The sequence below is a fragment of the Penaeus japonicus genome, unplaced genomic scaffold, assembly GCF_977035675.1.
Source record: "Penaeus japonicus unplaced genomic scaffold, GWHDUDI00000001_assembly GWHDUDI00000014, whole genome shotgun sequence".
NCBI classification, from domain to species: Eukaryota; Metazoa; Arthropoda; class Malacostraca; order Decapoda; family Penaeidae; genus Penaeus; species Penaeus japonicus.
Genome location: NW_028234416.1, coordinates 7,898,881 through 7,911,380, shown reverse-complemented (window position 1 = coordinate 7,911,380; position 12,500 = coordinate 7,898,881). Strand labels below are relative to the sequence as shown.

Here is a 12,500-nt window from a genome sequence, read left to right as displayed (position 1 = left end):
ACTTCTTTTTTTCATTCGCCGCTTCGCTAGTTTTAATTGGTTTGCGTGTTTTCCTTCGGCAAGTTTGTTTATCATTCTTATCGCAAGGGCAAGGGGCGACGGAACCCCCTCTGGCATTCGCAAACTTGCTGGAACTTGAGTAATGTTGCCGCGAAGCCATTGAAGGCTGCGCTCGTGACGTCACACGTACTTGATATTGATTAGAAAGAAGAAAGAAAAAGTACAAGCAAACTTACATGAACTATCATTCACCGAGAGAGAGAAAAAAACGCCATTGATATATCAAGTTGACATATCAATTTTAAATATATATTGTCCTTTTTAAGTCAATATTGCGAGGAGTTCAATGGTGCGCTTAGTGACCTGTTTTTGTTCTCAAGGGGTAACATGAGACACTGCCCCCTCTTATCAACAGGGCGAGGCAGTTTCGTATTATTTTTACATAGTCTGATTTCGTTTTATAAGATGGATACGTATTAAGTGAAAGGAGGAAATAAGAATAACAAGAAGCCATAGCAGGAGAAAATGAAGAAACAAAATAAGAAAGATAAGAAAATTAAATAAAAACCTTGAAACAAGCAAGAAAATGAAAAAGAAAAAGAAAAATGCGAATCCAGAATGAAAAACAGACCCCCTTTACCCCCTAAATAAATATAGAATAAAAGTAAAAGATAAAAAGTGAATGACGCCTTCTGAAAAGATACAAGACAAGAAAAAAACGAAAGAGAATAAGAAAAAAACAATAAAACAAAGAGAGAATTTAACCAGCCGAGAAACCCCGCAACTTTGACCTTGTCTCACTTGCATGACACGCGGTGACCTACCTCGGCCTCGTTCATACTCTTCTGATAGATGGAATAGAAGGATAACGATAAATAAGGAGGATAGAGAAGAAAGAAGAAAGAGGAAAGAATGAATGAATGAAGACTTGGATAAGTAATGGCAAAAGAGGAAGAGGAGGAAGAAATTAAGGATCAAAGGGACGAGAAAATCATTGCTTGATTGGCTAGGTGACACCCCCCCCCTCTCCCCTCCTCCCTTGAAAAAAAAAGTCTTCACAGGAATAAGAATTTCCGGACAAGAAGGGACTATCGTCAGTTTTTGTCTTTGCGTTTATTTTTATAAAGGCGAAGATACACTTGGGAGGTTGGTGATGGCTGACTGATTGCAACACGCCCGGGTAACTTTGTTGTATTTCGAATAATTATAATCGCGAATCTGTCTTGGTCAAATTATTATCGTCATCAACTTATCAATCTCTTATTAGTCATCAAGATATGCATAGAATTGCGACTCCCTTTTTATCTTGCTGTTATCTCCTATGTTGTCCCCCTGGTCTCCCCCCCCCTTTCATCTCATCTTTGAGTCTTATTTTTTGGTTGCTCTCGTGTTTCTCTTTATTTCTCTCTCTCTTTCTCTCTCTCTCTCTCTCTCTCTCTCTCTCTCTCTCTCTCTCTCTCTCTCTCTCTCTCTCTCTCTCTCTCTCTCTCTTTCTCTCTCTCTCTCTCTCTCTCTCTCTCTCTCTCTCTCTCTCTCTCTCTCTCTCTCTCTCACTCTTTCTTTCTCTCTCTCTCTCTCACTCACTATCTCTTTCTCTCTCTCTCTCTCTCTCTCTCTCTCTCTCTCTCTCTCTCTCTCTCTCTCTCTCACTATCTCTCTCTTTCCCCTTCTCCTTCCTTTCCTCTCCCTCTCCCTCTCCTTCACCCTTCGCTCCCTCTCACCCACCCTTTCCTTCTCTCTCCCACCGCAAAGAGGTCAAGGATATAAGGCGCAGTAAACCGGGAGGAGGACCGGGACATTGTCCTTTCTCCGCCGCCGCCTCGCCCGGCCTTGTGGACAATGAGGCTGAATTGCCGTCATTGGCCGCCGCGACACACTGACACATGCTACTGACGCTCACGGAGACACACTGGTAAATATACATGCATATATATATATATATATATATATATATATATATATATATATATATATATATATATATACGTTAGCTCGCACATGCACGCATAACAAACGCATGTCTACACTCAGATATACACATGCGCACAAGCGTTCAAAAATGCGCGAGGGCATAGACATAGACACATACACATTCTCAAACACACACAGACACACACACACACAACTGCGCACACACAATTTGAATTCACTTAATCTCGAGGGAGTAATTCTGCATCTATTTTGATTTGATACGTAATGCCCTCTCCCACACGCAAAGTTTACGTCATTCCAGAAGCTTCTGTTTTTATTACGAAACCTCAAGCTATAATTTCTATTTCTCCATTTTCATTCTATTAAAATCATTATCCGTTCTAGGAAATTGGACGAAACTTTACCCGGACATAGTGAAAAAAAAAAAATTCGGTTAATATTCGTGTCGCAACGCCTCCCCAGTCACGGACTCGAGTGACGTCACTCCAGTAGGGGACAAAATGGGCGGAGCTTCGCGTGACCCCCTTACCTCGAACGCATGTCAAGTGTGACGCCATGATTGACCAGATCCCTGTTATTGTTACCGGCGCGAGTGGCAGGTCGTGGGAAGCCGTCCTCTTGGAAGTTAAAAGAAAAGGAAGAGAAAGGGGAACTTGGACAAATAACGGAACTGCATAACGAGGCACAGGCCAGCGACCCACGTGACCGTTCCCTCATGGCTTCCCTCATCGGTGACAAATATCATGAGAAGCCGTTACGAATGTTGCTTTTTTTAAGATATTAGATTAGAAGGGATAAGACTCGTGCTTAGGAAGTTGACGTTTTTAAGGTTGTGTTCAAATAACAAAGGAAACTGTTTCGGAAAATGTGGACATGCACACACGAATGAATAAGCTATGTACAGTGTGTAATTATATATGTATATATATATATACACATATATATACATATGGATATATGTAGATACAGATATAGAAAGATCAACAGATAGATAGATATGTGTGCGTGTGTTTGTGTGCGTGTGTGTGTGTTTGTGTTGTGTGTGTGTGTGTGTGTGCGCGCGAGTGTGCCTGCTTATGTAAAAAAACAAAGTGTCCGCATCTCATACACCTTTACAATATTCATCACACAGAAACAAAAACAACATTACAACAGAACAAGAACAGCGTTGATAGCGTGAATTTCCTCCTGCCAACAGCCCCGTCACAAGAGCGAGGTCGAGGCACCAGCGACCCTTGTCCTATAATTTTCCTAACGAAGAAAAGTAAAGACCAGCTGATGATTCTTAAGGAAGCGAGAAGGACACGTGTTTATGTCTTGTCTCTCGTGGCGACATGGGGGAGACGCAGGATGTGTCTTGTGTCTTGTTAGTTTAAGATGTAAATGCAAGTATACATTATAATTAGGTTGTTCTGTGGCCCAAAATGCACGGCCGTTCATGCGTGTTTTTTTTTTTTTTTTTTTTTTTCTTATTGAGCAATGGCGGTTAAGTTTAGTTTTATTAAGTACGTAAATCGAGAGTAATTAGTCTTAAAAGAGATAGAATATTGAGGAGAAATGTGAGAAAGTAGAATTAGGGTTATTTTTATTAAGTTTGTGAACGCGAATAAACGATTTTAAAATATGAAAGTTGAGAAAGATATATCAAATATGAAAAATGAGAAATGTCAAGAAAATATAAATGGAAGAAAAATTAAAATAAATGTCCCTGTGATGAAATAATAAAGACGAAGAAAAAAATTTAGTGTTATGAAACCTTACACTCAAGATGGCGGCGAAGATGGTAACCTTAGTCCTATGTCCTTTTCGCTTGTGTTTCATTCCCATATGTTGGATGATTAACCTTCATGAAAAGATGTGGGAAATGATGATAACAAATGAAAATGGAAAACAGAAAACGGAATATATTCATGACGTCACTTCTCGTTTTCTTTCGTTCTAACGGATTTTTTTTTTTCTAAAACGTTCTAGGACGTTTAAATTTATCGTAACGGATTTTTAAAAATCACTCATAGAACTCGCTTCTCAATGCTCTTCCTATATTCCTCCTTATTATGTCTTGCGAAAAAAGCTACGGCATGTTTTAAGTTAGTTAGGAAATGTAAAGAAAAAAAAATCTAAGAGAAAAAAATAAGAAGAGAGACGAGGATGTAAGAAGAATGAGGATTAAGAAGAAGAAGGATGGAAGAAGAGTATGAAGAAGAAGGATGAAAGAAGAATAAGAAAAGGAAGAAGAAGGATGAAAGAAGAGTAAAAGTAAGAAGAAGGATGAAAGAAGAGTAAGAGTAAGAAGAAGAAGGATGAAAGAAGAGTAAGAAGAATAAGAAAAGGGAGTAGGAAAAACAGTAAGAGTGAGAAAAAAAAAGAAGAAAATCAAGAATGATGCCGTTCCAATTATCCCCCCTCCCCTCCCCTTACACCTCCCCCTCAACTCTCACCTCCCCTCTCCCCCCTCCCCCCAGGTCTCGCCTGGCACTGCGGATCACCGACACAAAACCTGGCGTGGACTGACGTTATTATTTGATCAATGGAGGCGAATTGCTCCTTGTTTGGGGCGGTTGGGACTCGTGTGTGTGTGTGTGTGTGTGTGCGTGTGTGTGTGTGTGTGTGTGTTTGTGTGTGTGTGTTTGTGTGTGTGTGTGTGTGTGTGTGTAATTTTCAAAACAGACCATTTAGCTTAAATAGATTATACGAATCACAAACAGAACGAAAATAAAAACAAAGAAAAAAAGGAAAATGAGAAAACAAAAATCATAAATAATGAAACGACAATGCAAATCTAGACCGACAAGTGGAGCTAAGAATCGAAATAAAAACGACAAAGACGAGAATAAACGTAATTGAAGAATCCTCTGCGTCTTGTCTCCAGCGTTGCCATTCACAAGATCTCGTCCCAAATAAACGACACTTTCTCGACTCCGTCTTACAAGTAATCTTAATCTTGCCTTTTTTTCATCTCAAACATGAATACGTTGGCACTGCAGTTACACACACACACACACACACACACACACACACACACACACACACACACACACACACACACACACACACACACACACACACACACACACACACACACACACACACACACATACACACACACACATACACACACACACACACACACACACACACACACACACACACACACACACACACACACACACACACACACACACACACACACACACACACACACACACACACACACACACACACACATACACACACACACATACACACACACACACACACACACACACACACACACACACACACACACACACACACACACATATATATATGTGTGTGTGTGTGTGTGTGTGTGTGTGTGTATGTGTGTGTACATATATATATATATATATACATATGTATATATACAAATATATATATATACATATATATATATATATGCATATTTGGTTATTTTCAAAATATTTTTTAGAATTGACGGTAAAGTTTCATGTCGAGGGAAATAGACATGATAAGACGATTACAGGGAAGAGGGAGAGGCAATAACAGAAGCAGATATGATGCTCAGATAGAAGAGAAGTGGAAGTGATGAAAATGAGGAAGAGGAAAAGGGAGGAGAAGAGAAAGAAGGAGAAGAAATGAGAGAGCGGAATGGGGTGATAAAGAGGAGGAGGGAAGAGAAGAGGTGAGGGAGAAGCAGCAAGGAAGAAAGAAGAAGGAACGAGATAGCGGCGAGGGGGGGGGGGGGTGCAAAAACAATTATTCAATTAAGCTGAACATTATAACTGTTGATGAGTGAGATGAACACGTTACATATAAGCAGGCAGGAAGAAATGGTCATTCGGACACTGTTTCCTTGTTCATTATCTTTTGTTTTGTTTTTTTTTCTTTCTTTTTTTGTGTTTGACTGATACAAGGAAGCTGTTCTTTACAGCTAGAGGTTGTCAATTGATGTAATTACGACGTCAGGGCTAATTATGGTGTTGTGATTACGCGGTGGCTCACAGTACCAGTTGCTAAAAATGATTATGGTTACTATAGCTTGTCTGGGGATTATCAAACCCATAGCTGTGGTTTTTCTCCCCCTCCCCCCCTCTCTCTCTCCTCCCCTTCTCTCTCTCTCTCTCTCTCTCTCTCTCTCTCTCTCTCTCTCTCTCTCTCTCTCTCTCTCTCTCTCTCTCTCTCTCTCTCTCTCTCTCTCTCTCTCTCTCTCTCTCTCTCTCTCTCTCTCTCTCTCTCTCTCTCTCTCTGTCTATCTATATATCTCTCTCCTCCCCTTCTCTCTCTCTCTCTCTCTCTCTATCTATCTATTTATCTATCCATCTATCTTTCATAGTCATTCATATACAGTGAATGATTCGACAGTTTGTCTTCTCAAGAACATTCGACAATCGATTGAAGACGGAGATAAGAAGAGGAGGGGAGTGTGACGAACGTGCGAAATCAGTCGTGAATTTCAATAAATGTGATGTTGTTTCTGACTGCGGTGAGTGGTGGTCGCCCATGCTTTGGCATTTATTTCTTTGCTTAGACACACACACATATATATATAAATATACCTGTATACATATATCTATAAATGTATATATATATACATATATATATACATACATATATATATATGTATGTATATATATATATACATATATATATACATACATATATATATATGTATGTATATATATATGTATAAATATATATACATACATATATATATATATATATATATATATATATATATATATATATATATATATATATATATATACATATGTATATGTATACATATAATGAACTGTTTTCATACTCGCATGCATACCCGAGTCCGTAACTATGTGTGCTTGTACATGCACACATGTACGTAAACAATGCATAAAGGACACTCAAAATAAGTTTAAGTAGACCAATAACGGAGAGGAGGTGAAGTCTCAACGAATGACGTCACAGCATTTACATTTGTTTACAGGAGCACTTAAGTGGCCCTTACAATGCCACGTAATAACGAAAGCGCCCATGTTAGCGGGAGGGGAGAAGAAAGCAGGGGAGGGGGGAGAGGAGTGAAGAGGAGGAAGGAAATTCAAGGAGAGAATAGGACAAGAGAGAAGGAGAGGGGAAGGAAGAGAGAGATAGGAGGTGGGCGAAGGGGGATGGAAGAGGATGAGACAAGGAGAGTAGGAGTTGTAAGTAGGAGGGACGAGAAAGGTAATAAGAAGTAGAAGAAGGGAAGGGAAGAGGGGAAAAGGAGGAGCAAAGAGAGGGAAATCGGAAGAACACAAAGATGCCCCCGTCCCTATACACAACCACAAAGACACAAACAAGTCACGTGTGAAGGGTGAGAGAAGGGAGGTGTGGGTGAGTCAGTGTGTGTCCGCCATGGAGGGGTCTTAATCTACTCAAGGATGTGGTGGTGGTTGAGGGGAACGGGGGAGGTGGGAGGGAGGGGGGTACATGTGGGGGAGGAGGGGGGTGAGCTACCCGTCTCCCCTCTCCACTGACCTTAGACGCTGATAATGGCCCTCTTGAGCATTGTAAGAGGAAAGAATAAGAGGGCGTGATTAGCTTATCTTTCGTGTGAGACAGATCGAGAGAGGGATAAGAATTGAAGAATCGAAGAAGAGGGAGTGGGAAAAGTAGTAAGGTTGAAAATGACAATGAATTCAATAAAAAAAAGGAAATAAAAATAAATAATGATTAGAAACGTAATGGCCGCAAGCATAAACAGACACAGTAACGTATATACGTAAAGACGAAAGGGAAAAAAATCCATTCTTATTATGACTTTTATCAAAAGTAAACTTCTTTAGCAAACATATAAAAACAAAACAAAAGACAGGGCAACCACATCGAGCTCTCCACTCATTCTTTGGCATAACACAGGGAGTGGGGTCAGGATGAGGGGAAGGGGAGGGGAGGGGAGGGAGAGGGGAAGTGGGTAGGATAGAGGGGGCTCCTAGCAACAGCACTCAATGGGGGGTCGCAGTCTACTCACCTCATGGAAGGCTATGAATATATATGACGCGATCGCACATGTCAATCTGCGGACATTATTGCAACAGGGTACACGGCACGCTATTGTAAGCGTCTATTGCAGGGAAATCTCATCCTTATTCTCTATGGCCTGTGGGTCGATTTTGGGCCTCCCGTTGAGAGAGAAAAAAGGGGGGGGGGGAAACTATCTCTACGTTGATGAAGCAGTAAATTAAAAGTCGGCAATTGCAAGCAAATTAGTTTATTGCTCGCGTGTATAAATATTTATAAAGCTGTTGTTCAAGTGATGTTGGCATTTAAAGGTAGCATGGACTTCGCTGGGGTCTCAATACCGGAGGATATCACTATAAATTAAGTCGCGTTAATTGGTGTTACTCCCCTCTCCCTCCCTCCCTCCCTCCCTCCCACTCACCACCTCCCCTCACCCCTTCCCCTCCCCTACGCTGGGGGTATATTTATAAGGCTTTGTTGCTACCTTTTTCTTTAACTTCATCGCTCCAGTGTGTATTCAATCGAATTCTATTGTTATTAAAGGCCTAATATGATCATCATGATCATGTATAAAAAGAAAGTTAGGTTTTGCGATAGATTATTCGTTTCGTAATTGTTCGGTGAGTGTAGAGTTACATCGGGGGTTTGTTATCAATATAATTTACATCACTCTCCCCCTCCTCTCCTGACGATAGGCTCGGGTTAACTCCCCCCCCCCTCTCTCTAATTCTCTCTCTCTCTCTCTCTCTCTCTCTCTCTCTCTCTCTCTCTCTCTCTCTCTCTCTCTCTCTCTCTCCTCTCTCTCTCTCTCTCTCTCTCTCTATCTATCTATCTATCTCTCTCTCTCTCTCTCTCTCTCTCTCTCTCTCTCTCTCTCTCTCTCTCTCTCTCTCTCTCTCTCTCTCTCTCTCTCTCTCTCTCTCTCTCTCTCTCTCTCTCTCTCTCTCTCTCTCTCTATCTATCTATCTATCTATCTATCTATATATCCATATATACATCCCCCAAGCTTTCCCTCTTTGTTCCTCCTCTCTCCCTTGTACGATGCAGTCGCAAAGCAATAAAGTTATTAATCCGAGTAAAAATAAAATAAAAATGATAGCAAACTCTGTCTATCAAAACAATACATTTAAAGGTCAATCAACTGTGTGCTAACAATAACACTTATAGATTTGAGCAACAGGAATGTCAGCAGTGCAAATAAAAGAGATTTATAAATCAAGTCAACGATAATAGAAACAGTAATAATGATAATCAATACGACATCGAGGAAGAAAAATAGTTTTTATTGATTTATCTATTTATTTTATTTATTTATTTATTATTATTATTATCATTATTATTATTTTTTTTTACTTAGCTGGGATGCAGATGCCTAAATATCTATAAAGACATTTGAAATTGAGGATTAGAAATAATTAACTCTCCTGTAATAACAAAGTTGTCTGAAGTTTCATTTGCATTTACTGAAGATTCTAACGTATTGGAAAGATAATCACCTGTTGGCAATTAAAAAGAAATAAAAAAATAAAAAAACAAATCGTGAAGTTCCGTCTCAGAAACACGAAAGAGAAAATAAGAAGAAAAAAATCCAAAGATATTCGAAACGAAAAAAAAAGAACACACGAGAAAGAAAAAAAAAAACGAAGAGGGGTATGAAGAGGACACGCGAAAGAAGGAACCACGGAATAAGGAAAGAACAGGCGGCGTCGAGTAGGTGAACGGCCCTTCCCCTAAAACGGTCAGGAATACATCCGGGAAGGTGCCTCGGGCGGGATTCAATAGGCATAGGCATAGGGTAAAGCCACCATAGGGTAAAGGAGGCATAGGGTAATGGAGACATAAGATAAAGGAAGCATAGGGTAAGGGAGGCATAGGGTAAAGGAGGTATAGTATAAAGGAGGCATTGGATAAAGCAGTCATAGAATAAAAGAGACATAGGATAAAGGAGTCATAAGGCAAGGGATGCGCTGGGAGGCATAGGGTAAAGGAGGCATAGAGCAAAAGAGGCATAGGTAAAGGAAGCATAAGGTTATGTAGGTACGAAGTATGGGATGAAATAGACGTAGAGTAGACTTGCTATAAAGGATGAAAGAGGCATAAGTTGATAGAGCTGTTAGGTGAAGTAGGCATGACACAAAAGAGACATAGGAGGAAATAGGTATGGAGGAAAATAGGCATAAGGTGAGGCAGTTTCTGGGTGAAGAGGCATAGCACGAAATAGACACATGGCAAGATAAGCTCAAGATGAAATAGGCATAGTAGTAAATAGTTACAGAATGATATAAAATGTCAAAATAGGCTTAGAATGAAATAGGCGAAGCACGAACTAGGCCTAAGGTAAAGTACAAGCTGTACTCACGAAGGTATTCGTGAATTACATAAGTGTCAATCATTTTCACGTATATTACGTATATATTTTTGGATTGACAAACATTAGATAATTAGAATAGAAAACTGCCTTAGGAATTGCACAGATAATTAAATAGATAGGAAGTGGGAGAGGAGAAGGAATGAGGGTAAAAAGAGAAAGAGAGAGAGAAACAAAGAATTAGAGAAAGAGAAAGAGAGAGAGGGAGAAAGAGAAAGCGAGAGAGAGAGAAAGAGAGAGAGAGAGAGAGAGAGAGAGAGAGAGAGAGAGAGAGAGAGAGAGAGAGAGAGAGAGAGAGAGAGAGAGAGAGAGAGAGAGAAAGTTCGAGAAGGAGAAAGGAAAAAAGAAAGAAAGAAAAACAAAAAGAACAGAGCGAGAGAGAGAGAGAGGGAGAAAGACCACCCCTCGCGTGTCGATTCCCTTATTTTCGCAACTTATTTTCTGAGGGACTTCCTGTTCAGCCGTGAGATGAACAGTCTATTAAGAGTGAACAAACGACGTCATAAATCCAACAAATCTGGCGACTACGTGGGTGGATAGGGGGCAGGGGGGGTTGGAGATGACGTCACAGGTGCGGCCCTCTCCCATCACCCACCTCTCTCCGGTCTATGGGTCATGGGTCACTCTCTCTCTCGCTCTGGCTCTCTCTCTCTCTCTCTCTCTCTCTCTCTCTCTCTCTCTCTCTCTCTCTCTCTCTCTCTCTCTCTCTCTCTCTCTCTCTCTCTCTATCTCGTTCTCTCTCTTCTCTCGCTTCTCTCTCTCTCTCCTAAATCTCGCTCTCCTCTAACTATCTCTCCTCTCTCCATCGTCATCTCATCTCTCTCTCTCTCTCTCTCTCTCTCTAACTCTCTCTCTCTCTCTAACTCTCTCTCTATATGTGTGTGAATCTCTTTTCTACCAATCCATCTATACATCGATCTGTTTGTTGATATGTATATATGTATGTATCTATCTATCGATTGATCTGTATATATAGCTATCTATCTACTTATCTGTGTCGGTCTTTCTATCTTTCCGTCCATCTATCTATCTATTTACATGAATCTACCTTGACACTACACAATATGTATTACGAATGAAAAGTTTTCTTTGAATGAATATCTTCGCAAAGAAAAAAAAAGAAACAACAACACTATCACAACAACAAACAAATCCTTTCCCTGTAGATAATCCCGATGATGAAGAAAAAAAGAAAACACGAATAATCCGTAAGAGGAAAATGTATCCAAAAAGACCAGAATCAAAAAAAAAATAAAATGAAAAAAAAGGTGCTTAAAGGATTGGATTCTTCCCGTGCGTAAGTTCCAATGCTACGTCCGGTCTTGCCTTGACCTTGGCGGGGGTGTTGGACACAGAGGTACATCGCGGGCCCGGGGTGGGGTGGGGGGCGAGGGAGGGAGGGAGGTTGGGGGAAGGCGGAGGGGGAAAGGGGGGTAGGGAGAGAAAGGGGGGTGGAAGTAGTGGGAATAGGGGGTAAAGGGGGAATGAAGAGGGTCGAGGGAGAGGGGGGGAGGGACGTTAGGGAGGGAATGGAGGGGAAGGGAGAGGGAGAGAGAGTAGGGTATGGAGGGAAAGGAAAGGGATGGAGGGGGGTGAGGGAGGGGGGAAGACGTTATGGAGGGTATGGAGGGGGAGAGAGGATACGCAGAGAGAGGGAGGGTACGGAGGATAGAGGGAGAGTATGGGAAAGGAAGGGTATGGAGGGGGAGGTTAGAGAGAGAGAGAGAGAGGGAGAGTAGGGAGAGAGAGGAAGGGTATTGGGAAGTAGTAGGGGAGGGGGAAGGGAGAGAGGCGTAGGGCGCAGAGTAAGGGAAGTGAACGTCCGAAAATTAAGGGAGGGGGAGAGAGGCAGGGTACTAGGGGGAGGTGCAGGGGAAGGGAGAGGGGGAAGGGAGAAAAGGTATCAGTGGAGAAAAAATTGATTGGAGGAAAGGGAGGAAAGGGAGAGGTTAGGAGAGGGAGAGAAAGAGAGAGAGGGAGAGAGAGGCAAAAAAGGGAGAGGGTCTAGTCTCGCACGGGAGGGGAGGGCCAGGGTTAAGGGGCAGGTGAGAGATCGTACACATACAGCCTGGGAGGACAGTCTATGTGTGTGAGTGTGTGTGTGTGTGTGTGTGTGTGTGTGTGTGTGTCTGTGTGTGTGTGTGTGTGTGCCCCCCACCCCCTCCCTCCACCCGTATAAGCCCTCTCCCTCATCTCCCTCCCCCCCCCCCCTCTCTCTCTCTCTCTCTCTCTCTCTCTCTCTCTC

The 12,500-nt window shown here is 41.6% G+C and overlaps 1 protein-coding gene and 1 long non-coding RNA gene across 5 annotated transcripts in view; both read left to right on the top strand.

Annotated features, from left to right (window-relative positions):
* The window catches only part of LOC147470488 (uncharacterized), a 16,482-nt gene extending 15,501 nt beyond the window's left edge, over positions 1-981 (top strand). Inside the window, exon 3 of the long non-coding RNA XR_015191613.1 lies at positions 1-981. This exon is cut by the window's left edge and continues 420 nt beyond it. This is a non-coding gene — a long non-coding RNA (uncharacterized LOC147470488).
* Positions 1-12,500, top strand: part of LOC122264288 (uncharacterized) — a 459,197-nt gene that overhangs the window by 312,643 nt on the left and 134,054 nt on the right. The gene's annotated exons all lie outside the window — the stretch shown is intronic.